The sequence below is a fragment of the Ovis aries genome, chromosome 1 (genome assembly GCF_016772045.2).
Source record: "Ovis aries strain OAR_USU_Benz2616 breed Rambouillet chromosome 1, ARS-UI_Ramb_v3.0, whole genome shotgun sequence".
NCBI classification, from domain to species: Eukaryota; Metazoa; Chordata; class Mammalia; order Artiodactyla; family Bovidae; genus Ovis; species Ovis aries.
In genome coordinates this window covers 161,299,841-161,312,548 of record NC_056054.1, presented here as the reverse complement: position 1 = coordinate 161,312,548, position 12,708 = coordinate 161,299,841, and positions in this window count along the sequence as shown.

Below are 12,708 nucleotides of genomic sequence, written 5' to 3'. Positions count from 1 at the left end.
CACACTGGATAAGATTTTGTACATTATTTTTGGATAATTTACATAAAAGCCTCAGTATCAGATGTATTTGGTCAGAAAAAAACAGTATTGTTTACAGTCCTTTAATTTATGATAGTATTAGATTAGTACATAGTTTCTAAACACTTAATTCAAGAAGTTAGCATTTTTCTGACACCCTTAACATCTTCAGTTCAGTTCAGTTCAGTTCAGTTCAGTCGCACAGTCGTTTCCGACTCTTTGTGACCCCTTGAATTACAGCACGCCAGGCCTCCCTGTCCATCACCAACTCCCGAAGTTCACCCAAACTCTTGTCCATCGAGTTGGTGATGCCATCCAGCCATCTCATCCTCTGTCGTCCCCTTCTCCTCCTCTGCCATCCCCTTCTCCTCCTGCCCTCAATCTTTCCCAGCATCAGGGTCTTTTCCAGTGAGTCAAGTCTTCGCATGAGGTGGCCAAAGTACTGGAGTTTCAGCTTCAGCATCAGTCCTTCCAAAGAACACCCAGGACTGATCTTTAGAAAGGACTGGTTGGATCTCCTTGCAGTCCAAGGGACTCTCAAGAGTCTTCTCCAACACCACAGTTCAAAAGCATCAATTTTTTCGCACTCAGCTTTCTTCACAGTCCAACTCTCACATCCATACATGACTACTAGAAAAACCATAACCTTGACTAGACGGACCTTTGTTGGCAAAGCAATATCTCTGCTTTTCAATATACTATCTAGGTTGGTCATAACTTTCCTTCCAAGGAGTAAGCGTCTTTTAATTTCATGGCTGCAATCACCATCTGCAGTGATCCTTAACATTTTGCTTTGATTTAATTTAATAAAGTAGTTCACCAAAGACCTGTTTTACTCCATTTGTACAAAATAATTATGTTTCAAGAAATTAAGTATGAAAGTGAAGTTGGTCAGTCGTGTCCAGCTCTTTGGGACCCCATGGACTGTAGCCTACCAGGCTCCTTCTTCCATGGGATTTTCCATGCAAGAGTACTGGAGTGGATTACCATTTCTTTCTCCAGGGGATCTTCCCAATCAAGGGATCGAACCTGTGTCTCCCGCATTGTAGGCAGATGCTTTTACCGTCTGAGCCACCAAGGAAGTTTTCAAGAAGTTAACGTATACTTAAATTTAAATGTGATCTATAACAGACAGCTTTAATTTGTCATATCAGTATCTTACGTTAAATATCACTTCCCTTTAGTAAAATACTTAGGTCTAACTAAAGGATATAACAGTTGTTTAAGGGCTACAACTTAAATTGTTGTTGATACAGTAATAAATTGCTTGTCTGTCAGTTTTTTAAATTAAAATATAAAACTCAATCTAATTGTTGGATTGTGGCCAATTACCTGTGCCTATTACTTCTGGGTTACCTTGGTGGATTTCTGTTCTTTAGGGCTCTGATTGGATACTCCCTAGGGAATTTGTTATAGATGAGTGTTCAGTCCTGTTCTATCTATTCATAATAATTATAGATGGGATCCTCTCACCTGGCCAACTAAAAATACCTGCTGTGAGGCTGGCCATAGATTTAAGTTTTCTTTAAGGGTCATTTAAACTCAATCACAGTGATGAGCTAAGTCTCAATAAAAAATTAACTTCTCATCTATTAAAAAGAAAACTCCTACAATTATGGGGAGGACCTACATGATTAAAACCAGGCTATGGTCATTTAATTTTGAAGGCTCCTCTATGTTGGGAACAGTTAAGTCATACTAAAAATGATCAACCTGGTTATTATGAGTCAAGGCTGGGTGCTTTATGAACTATGCCTTTTCTTACCCTTAGAGAGAGTGATTGGTATGGAAATCAGTGGATTTGTGGCACTAATTTATAGCCTTGATATCTACAGGGATGATACGAAAGTGTAACCTGGGATTCCCATGAAATTAAGGTCATACATGTTAATAAATTACAAGTAACCCCAACCAATCTAACATTGGTATGATCCCAATGGGTCAAAGATCTGTATTCTACTGGTATGACCATTTATCAGTTGTGTGTGTGCATGTGTGTGTACCTTCAATGGTATTGGAGGATGTAATTGACCATATCTAAGCCTTGACAACTTTCATAAGCTTTAAATGATAGTAACTGGGCTATTAGCCTATTGAATTCTGAGATCTCTATGATGAGAAAGGCAATGCTACACAACTGCAAGACCCTTGACACCTTACAGCATCTCAGCGAGATATCTGTGCTATAATTCAAACTGAATGCTGTATTTTTGTACCTGGTAAATCCTTTAATGTAACATATATGAACCACATGAAAAATCAGATATCTGTTCTAAGTGACTCATCACCTAGTCTTGACAATAGAAAAAAAAAAAACTGGTGTGGGAGGCTCATGGCTAAAATATTTACTTTTAATTCCACTAATGTATGGCCTCCTTATTACCAAATTCATACTCAAAATGAAAAAAGTAAGGAAAACCGCTAGACCATTCAGGTATGACCTAAATCAAATCCCTTATGATTATACAGTGAAAGTGAGAAATAGACTTAAGGGCCTAGATCTGATAGATAGAGTGCCTGATGAACTATGGAATGAGGTTCATGACATTGTACAGGACACAGGGATCAAGATCATCCCCATGGAAAAGAAATGCAAAAAAGCAAAAAGGCTGTCTGGGGTGGCCTTACAAATAGCCGTGAAAAGGAGAGAGGCAAAAAGCAAAGGGGAAAAGGAAAGATATAAGCATCTGAATGCAGAGTTCCACAGAATAGCAAGAAGAGATAAGAAAGCCTTCTTCAGCGATCAATGCAAAGAAATAGAGGGAAAGAACAAAATGGGAAAGACTAGAGATCTCTTCAAGAAAATTACAGATACCAAGGGAATATTTCATGCAAAGATGGGCTCAATAAAGGACAGAAATGACTTAGACCTAAGAGAAGCAGAAGATATTAAGAAGAGGTGGCAAGAATACACAGAAGAACTGTACAAAAAGATCTTCATGACCCAGATAATCATGATGGTGTGATCACTCATCTAGAGCCAGACATCCTGGAATGTGAAGTCAAGTGGGCCTTAGAAAGCATCACTATGAACAAAGATAGTGGAGGTGATGGAATTCCAGTTGAGCTATTTCAAATCCAGAACGATGATGCTGTGAACGTGCTGCACTCAATATGCCAGCAAATTTGGAAATCTCAGCAGTGGCCACAGGACTGGAAAAGGTTAGTTTTCATTCCAATCCCAAAGAAAGGCAATGCCAAAGAATGCTTAAACTACAGCACAATTGCACTCATCTCACATGCTAGTAAAGTAATGCTAAAAATTCTCCACGCCACGCTTCAGCAATACATGAACTGTGAACTTCCTGATGTTCAAGCTGGTTTTAGAAAAGGCAGAGGAACCAGAGATCAAATTGCCAACATCTGCTGGATCATGGAAAAAGCAAGAGAGTTCCAGAAAAACATCTATTTCTGCTTTATTGACTATGCCAAAGCCTTTGACTGTGTGGATCACAATAAACTGTGGAAAATTCTTCAAGAGATGGGCATACCAGACCACCTGATCTGCTTCTTCAGAAATCTGTATGCAGGTCAGGAAGCAACAGTTAGAACTGGACATGGAACAACAGACTGGTTCCAAATAGGAAAAGGAGTGCTTCAAGGCTGTATATTGTCACCCAGCTTATTTAACTTTTATGCAGAGTACATCATGAGAAATGCTGGACTGGAAGAAACACAAGCTGGAATCAAGATTGCCAGGAGAAATATTAATAACCTCAGATATGCAGAAGACACCACCCTTATGGCAGAAAGTGAAGAGGAAATGAAAAGCCTCTAGCCTCTTGATGAAAGTGAAAGAATAGAGTGAAGAAGTTGACTTAAAGCTCAGCATTCAGAAAACGAAGATCATGGCATCCAGTCCCATCACTTCCTGATAAATATTTGGGGAAACAGTGGAAACAGTATCAGACTTTATTTTTGGGCTCCAAAATCACTGCAGATGGTGACTGCAGCCATGAAATTAAAAGTCGCTTACTCCTTGGAAGAAAAGTTTTGACCAACCTAGATAGCATATTCAAAAGCAGAGACATTACTTTGCCGACTAAGGTGCGCCTAGTCAAGGCTATGGTTTTTCATTGGTCATGTATGGATATGAGAGTTGGACTGTGAAGAAGGCTGAGAGCCAAAGAATTGATGCTTTTGAACTGTGGTGTTGGAGAAGACTCTTGAGAGTCCCTTGGACTGCAAAGAGATCCAACCAATCCATTCTGAAGGAGATCAGCCCTGGGCTTTCTTTGGAAGGAATGATGCTAAAGCTGAAGCTCCAATACTTTGGCCACCTTATGGAAAGAGTTGACTCATTGGAAAAGACTTTCATGCTGGGAGGGATTGAGGGCAGGAGGAGAAGGGGATGATAGAGGATACAGGATGAGATGGCTGGATGGCATCATTGACTCGATGGACGTGTCTGAGTGAACTCCGGGAGTGGACAGGGAGGCCTGGCGTACTGCGATTAATGGGGTTGCAAAGTTGGACATGACTGAGCGAATGAAATGAAGTGAACTGAACTGAATGTTATTAACTATACCATTTGTATTTTGCTTGTTTCACAAGATCATTATTTCTTGTATTACCAAATACATGACTGAGCCTTCAAAGGAAAGGATGACCAGACTTGAAGCAGTTGATCAAATGTATAGTTGGATGTATGATCAATGATTGTAATAGTGTAACTCTAGAAGGCAATTGCAACCCACTTCAGGACTCTTTCCTGGAAAATCCCATGGACGGAGAAGCTTGGTAGGCTGCAGTCCATGGGGTCGTGAAGAGTCAGACACGACTGAGTGTCTTCACTTTCACTTTGCACTTTCATGCATTGGAGAAGGAAAAGGCAACCCACTCCTGTGTTCTTGCCTGGAGAATCCCAGGCATGGGGGTTGCCTCGTGGGTTTCCATCTGTGGGGTCGACTGAAGCAACTTAGCACCAGCGGCAGCATACTTTTATTTAAATTTCCAGGCTTTGTTAGCATTTGACTTGAATCCAAAGTCAAATGCTAACAAAGTCTAGATATTTAAATAAAAGCAGTAAGCGCGGGCGGCTGCAACTGGGCACACTAAGCGTGGGTGGCTGCGACCTGCCGCACTAAGCGTGGCCGACAGGAGTTACCCTACGTCTGAGGTCAGGGGCAGCAGCCAAGAATGCCAGGCTGAGAAAAGCACAGGAACGGCCGAGAAGAGCTACCCTGCGTCTGAGGTCAGGGGCGGTGGCCGAGAGGAGCTATCCTGTGTCCGAGGTCAGGGGAGGCCAGGAGAAGCCACCTCACACCTGAGGCCAGGGGCAGTGGCCCTGAGGAGCCACCCCGCACCTAAGGCCAGAGGCGGCGGCCAGAAGGACCAGTCTGAGGAGCTGTGGCTGCGTGGGTGCAGGAGGGCCTAGAGGAGCTATCCCACGTTGAAGGTCAGGAAGGGAGGCGGTAAGGAGATACTCCTCGTCCAAGGTAAGGAGCAGCAGCTGTGCTCTGCTGGAGCAGCTGTGAAGAGATACACCATGCCCAAGGTAAGAAAACCCAAGTAAGATGGTAGGTGTTGCAAGAGGGCATCAGAGGGCAGACACACTGAAACCACACTCACAGAAAACTAGTCAATCTAATCACACTAGGACCACAGCCTTGTCTAACTCAATGAAACCAAGCCATGCCTACAGGGCAACCCAAGACGGGCGGGTCATGGTTGAGAGGTCTGACATTTAGTGTTCAGTACAGAGTGGTATTTCTGGAAATTGGAGAGTAATGTGTTACTTAAAATATCAAGACAAGTGACTGATCAGCTTGATGTCTCTTCTCTGTGTGTATCTGTGCCTATCTATGTGTGTCTCTCTCTCAAAACTGTGTATGTTACTATTTCCATTTAAGATACTGAATGTCAAAGTGAAATTTTTCATGAGTTCTCAAACAGTGTAAATCTGCCTGTATCAGACTAATTTTAATTAAATATGAGCTTTGAACAATGAAAGCATAATCAAACAATACACAGATGAAGAGTGAGAAGTCAGAAATTGAATTTTTCAACCAAAAAAAAAGTCTGGTATATTCTTATATAAATCAGATAATCACTTCATAGTTATTTTATTTTAAATTTGTTCATGCACATGAGCTAGGTTTAATCATTTTGACTAAACTGCAAACAAAATTGGGATTGAAACAGAAAACAGTAAATAACTTATGCAGCATTGAGAGATAATACAAAAGAGTGTCTCATACAGGACAGGATCATCACATCTGGACGAAATACAAGAAGATATATTCATATTGAACTCGGTGAGAAGTCTAGCCAAATTTAGAACTTCTTAGCATCAGGGAATTTGATATGAGTGCCAGTGAATATTCAACATAGCTAATTCTTTATTCAATATTATTTTCATAAGTCAGTTCAGGTCAGAGCTCAGTCATGTCCAACTCTTTAAGGCCCCATGTACTGCAGCACACGAGCCCTCCCTGTCCATCACCAAATCCCAGAGTTGACTCAGACTCATGTCCATTGAGTCAGTGATGCCATCTAACCATCTCATCCTCTGTCTTCCCCTTCTCATCCTGCCTTCAACCATTCCCAGCATCAGGGTCTTTTCCAATGAGTCAGTTATTTGCATCACGTGGCCAAATTATTAGAATTTCAGCTTCAACATCAGTCCTTCCAATGAATATTCAGGACTGATTTCCTTTAGGATGGACTGGTTGGATCTCCTTGCAGTCCAAGGGATTCACAAGAGTCTTCTCCAACACCACAGTTCAAAAGCATCAATTCTTCAGTGCTCAGCTTGCTTTATTGTCCAACTCTAACATCCATACATGACTATTGGGAAAACCATAGCTTTGAATAGATGGACCTTTGTTGGCAAAGTAATTTCTCTGCTTTTTAATATGCTGTCTAGTTTGGTCATAACTTTTCTTCCAAGGAACAAGCATCTTTTAATTTCATGGCTGAAGTCACTACCTGCAGTTATTTTGGAGGCCAAAAGAATTAAGTCTGTCACTGTTTCCACTGTTTCCCCATCTATTTGCCATGAAGTAATGGGACCAGATGACATGATCTTATTTTCCTAAATGTTGAGTTTTAAAACAGCTTGTTCACTCTCCTCCTTCACTTTCATCAAGAGGCTCTTTAGTTTTTCTTCACTTACTGCCGTAAGGTTGGTGTCATCTGCATATCTGAGGTTATTGACATTTCTCCCCACAGTTTTGATTCCAGCTTGTGCCTCATCTAATCCAGCATTCCTCATGATGTACTGCACATATAAATTAAATAAGCAGCATGACAATATACAACCTTGATGTACTCCTTTTTCTATTTGGAACCAGTCTGTTGTTCCATGTCCAGTTCTAACTGTTGCTTCCTGACCTGCACACAGATTTCTCAAGAGACAGGTCAGGTCCTCTGGAATTCTTATCTCTTGAAGCATTTTCCACAGTTTGTTGTGATCCACATAGTCAGAGGCTTTGACATAATCAATAAATAGAGGTAGATGTTTTTCTGGAAGTCTCTTGCTTTTTCGATAATCTAATGGATGTTGGCAATTTGATTTATGGTTCCTCTGCTTTTTGTAAATCCAGTTGGAACATCTGAAATTTCACAGTTCATGTACTGTTGAAGCCTGGCTTGGAAAATTTTGAGCATTACTTTGCTAGCATGTGAGATGAGTGTAATCGTGTGGTAGTTTGGACATTCTTTGGCATTGCCTTCTTTTGGTGTCAGGATGAAAACTGACCTTTTCCAGTCCTGTGGCCACGGCTGAGTTTTTAAAATTTGTCGGCATATTGAGTTCCACACTTTCACAGCATCATCTTTTAGGATTTGAAATAGCTCAACTGAAATTCCATCACCTCCACTAGTTTTGTTCATAGTTATGCTTCCTAAGGCCCAGCTGACTTCACATTCCAGGATGTCTGGCTCCAGGTGAGTGATCACACCATCGTGATTATCTGGGTTGTGAGGCCTTTTTCCATAGTTCTTCTGTGTATCCTTGCCATTTCTTTTTATATGTTCTTCTTCTGCTAGATCCATACAATTTCTTTCCTTTACTGTGCCCATCTTTGAATGAAATGCTCCCTTGTTATTTCTAATTTTCTTGAAGGGATCTGTAGTCTTTCCCATTCTATTGTTTTCCTCTATTTCTAGGCATTGATCACTGAGGAAGGCTTTCTTATCGGTCCTTGCTATTCTTCGGAACTCTGCATTCAAATGAGTATATGTTTCCTTTTCTCCTTTACCTTTCACTTTTCTTCTTTTCATAGCTATTTTTATGGCCTCCTCAGACAACCATTTTGCTTTTTTTATTTTATTTTTCTTAGGAATGGTCTTGACCACTGCCTCCTGTACAATATCATGAGCCTCCATTCATAGTTCTTCAGGTACTCTGTCTATCAGATCTAATCCCTTGAATCTATTTCTCACTTTCACTCCATATATCATAAGAGGTTTGATTTAGGTCATACCTGAATGGTCTAGTGGTTTTCCTTACTTTCTTTAATTTAAGTCTGAATTGGCAGTAAGGAGTTCATGATCTGAGCCACAGACAGCTCCTTTTTTTTTTTTTTTTTTCTGACTGTGTAGAGCTTCTCCATCCTTGGGTGCAAAGAATATAATTAGTCTGATTTTGGTATTTACCATCTGGTGATGTCCATGTGCAGAGTCTTCTCCTGTGTTGTTGTAAAAGGGTGTTTTCTATCATTGGTGCGTTCTCTTTCCAAACATCTGTTTGCTCCTGCACTGCTTCATTCTGCACTCCAAAGCTAAATTTGCCCATTACTTCAGGTATCGTTTGACTTCCTACTTTTGCATTTCAGTCCTGTATAGTGAAAAGGACATCTTTTTTGCGTGTTAGTTCTAAAAGGTCTTGTAGGTCTTCACAGAACTGTTAAACTTCAACTTCTTCAGCATTATTGGTTGGGGCATAGACTTGAATTATTGTGATATTGAATGGTTTGCCTTGGAAATGAACAGAGATCATTCTGTCGTTTTTGAGATTGCATCCAAGTACTGCATTTCAGACTCTTTTGTTCACTATGATGGCTACTCCACTTCTTCTAAAGGATTCTTGCCCACAGTAGTAGGTATAATGGCCATCTGAGTTAAATTCACCCATTCCAGTTAATTTTAGTTCATTGATTCCTAAAATGTGGACTTTCGCTCTTGCCATCTCCTGTTTGACCACTTCCAATTTGCCTTGAGTCATGGACCTAACATTTCAGGTTCCTATGCAATATTGCTCTTTACAGCATCAGACTTTACTTCCATCACCAATAACATCCACAGCTGGGTGTTGTTTTTGCTTTGTCTCCATCCCTTCATTCATTCTGGAGTTATTTTTCCACTGATTTCCAGTAGCATATTGGGGACCTACTGACCTAGGGAGTTCCTTTTTCAGTGTTCTATCTTTTTGCCTTTTCATACTGTTCATGGGTTTCTTGAGGCAAGAATACTGAAGTGGTTTGCCATTCCCTTCTCTAGTGAACCACGTTTTTTCAGAACTCTCCACCATTACCCGTCAGTGTTGGTTGGCCCTACATGTCATGACTCATTGTTTCATTGAGTTAGACTAGGCTGTGGTCCGTGTGATCAGTTTGGTTAGTTTTCTGTGCAGCTGCTGCTCCAGCCTTCATAAGTAAATTAATAGTGAATTATAAAGTATCTATTAGCAACAAAAACAATGCACACCTAAAATATTAATAATCTTTCTGGAATTACTAATTCAAGTTTCTTATATATGTCATTTTAGTTAATTTCCTGGAATATGTGAACACTTATTGAAAGTTTCCCATTAAGGTTTTAGTTTCCAAATACTATTTCTTAAGCAAACTTTCTTAGAACAATGTTTCCAAAGTAATCAGCAAAAAGCTCAAAAATCAAAACAAAGTGACAGAAATATGTTTCTAAAATTTTTTTATGTTAAAGCATAGTTGATTTAAAATGTTGTTTTAGTTTCAAGTATATCACAGTGATTCAGTTATCCATATACATATTTGCTTCCCAAATATGTTCTTATAGAATGTTGAATACAGTTCTCTGTTCTATATAGTAAATAGGTCCTATTGATTTCCTATTTTGTATATAGTATAGTGTAAATGTTAATCTCAACTTTTCCCTTTTAGTAAATGTAAGTTTGTTTTCTAAGACTGTGAATCTATTTCTGCTTTGTGAACAAGTTCATTTATATCATTTTTGATAGTTGCTTTTCTCTGACTTAGTATGATCATCTTTAGTTACCTCCTTGTTACAGCAAATTGAATTATTTCATTCATTTTTTATGGCAGGGTAGTATTCTACTGTGTATATGTACCATATCTTTATCAATTCATGTGTTGATGGGAATTTAGATTCGTTCAATGTCTTGGCTATTGTAAAAAAAAAATGCTGTTATGCATATAAGAGTGCATGTATTTTTCGAAGTATGTTTTCCTCCAGATATATGTCCTGAAATGGGATTGATGGATCATATAGTACCTTTATTTTTTTTAGTTTTTTAGAAACTTCCACACTATTCTCCATCGTAGCTATACCAGTTTATATTCCCACAAATAGTATAGGAGTTTCATTTTTCTCTACACTCTCACCAGCATATATTGTTGGTCTACTTTTTGATAATGGCCATTCTCATCAGTTATGACCAAACTACACAGCATATTAAAAAGCAGAGAGATTCCTTTGTCAACAAAGATCCATCTAGTCAAGGCTATGGTTTTTCCAGTAGTCATCTATGGATGTGAGAGTTGTACTATAATGAAAGCTGAGCACTGAAGAATTGATGCTTTTGAACTGTGGTGTTGGGGAAGACTTTTGAGAGTCCCTTGGACTGCAAGGAGATCCAACCAGTGCATCCTAAAGGAGATCAGTCCTGGGAGTTCATTGGAAAGACTGATGTTGAAGCTGAAACTCCCAAAACTTTGGCCCCATGATGTGAAGAATTAACTCATTTGAAAAGACCCTGATGCTGGGAAAGATTGAGGGCAGGAGGAGAAGGGGACGACAGAGGATGAAATGGTTGGATGGCATCACCCACTCAATGGACATGAGTTTGGGTAGACTCCAGGAGTTGGTGATGGACAGGGAGGCCTGGCATGCCTCAGTTTATGGGGTTGCAAAGAGTCAGACATGACTGAGTGACTTAACTGAACTGAACTGATTCTCATCAGTGCGAGCTGATATCCCATTGTAGTTTCAATTTGTATTTATTTAATGACAATGGTGAACATCTTTTCTTGTGCTTTTTGACCAGCCATATGTCTTCTTTGAAGAAATGTCTATTTATGTCTGCCCATTTTTTCATTGGATTCTCTGTTTTTTGATATTGAGCTGCATGAGCTGTTTGTATATTTTGGAGATTAACCCCTTGTCAGTTTCATGGTTTGCAAATAATTTCTCCCATTCTCTGGGCTGTCTGTTTCATTTATTTTTTATTTCCTTTGTGTGTGTGTGTGTGTGTGTGTGTGTGTGTGTGTGTGTGTAGAAGCTTTTAAATTTAATCAGGTCTCATTTATTTGTTTTTACTTTAATTTTCATTACTCTGGGAGTTGTATCCAAAAAACTTTTGCTGATATTTATGTCAGTGTTCTATGTTCTCCTCAAACAGCTTTATAGTATCCAGCATTACATTTAAGTCTTTAATAGGTTTTGAGTTTATTTTTGTTTATGGTGTTAGGGAGTGTGCTGATTTCATTCTTTTACATGTAGCTGTTCAGTTTTCTTAGCACCACTTATTGGAGAGACTGTCTTTTCTCCATTGTCTATTCTTGTCTTTTTTGTCATAGATTAATTGACCATAGGTGTGTGGTTTATTTATGGATTTTCTATTCTGCTCCACTGGTCTATAATTCTATCTTTGTGCCAGTTGCATAATGTTTTGATTAATAGTATATTCTGAAGTCAGGGTGCCCAATTCCTTCAGCTCCATTGTTCTTACTTAAGATGGATTTGGCTGTTTGGAGTCCTTTATGATTCCATACAGATTTTAAGATTTTTTGTTCTAAATCTGCAAGAATCTCAGAGTATGTGCTTAAAATGAATATTTTTAAGTCCTAATATAGGTCAGGTGAATCATGAACTTCTTATAGTACTACCTTAATAAGACTTGTGATCTCACTGTGTTGATGTTTATAATGATTGCATTCCAATCTTTCTAGAAATGTAGGACACTTAATGAGGAATTAAAGGTGATGACGTTAGATGTGCCCATTTAAATGACTCTTGAGAGTCCCTTGGACTGCAAGGAGATCAAACCAGTCAATCATAAAGGAAATCAGTCCTGAATATTCATTGGAAGGACTGATACTGAAGCTGAAGCTCTAATACTTTGGCCACATAATGTGAATAACTGACTCATTGGAAAACACCCTGATGCTGGAAAAGATTGAAGGCAGGAGGAGAAGGGCATGACAGATGATGAGATGGTTGGATGGCATCATTGACTCAAAGGGCATGAGTTTGAACAACCTCTGGGAGTTGGTGATGGAACATGCCAGGGAAGCCTGGCATGCTGCTGTCCATAGGGTCGCAAAGAGTTGGATGTGACTGAGTGACTGAATTGAACTGATTTAAAAGTGAGTAGGAGTCCATGAGCTGAACAGTTTTTGGTGTATTCCATATGAAGAGCAATTTTTTTTTTTTTTTACAACTGAACTGCAGATATAATAATCCATGAATGCAGATTGTGAAGGGTCTGGTTTGCCAATTTAAAGAATAAAGTAATTAGCCTTCAAT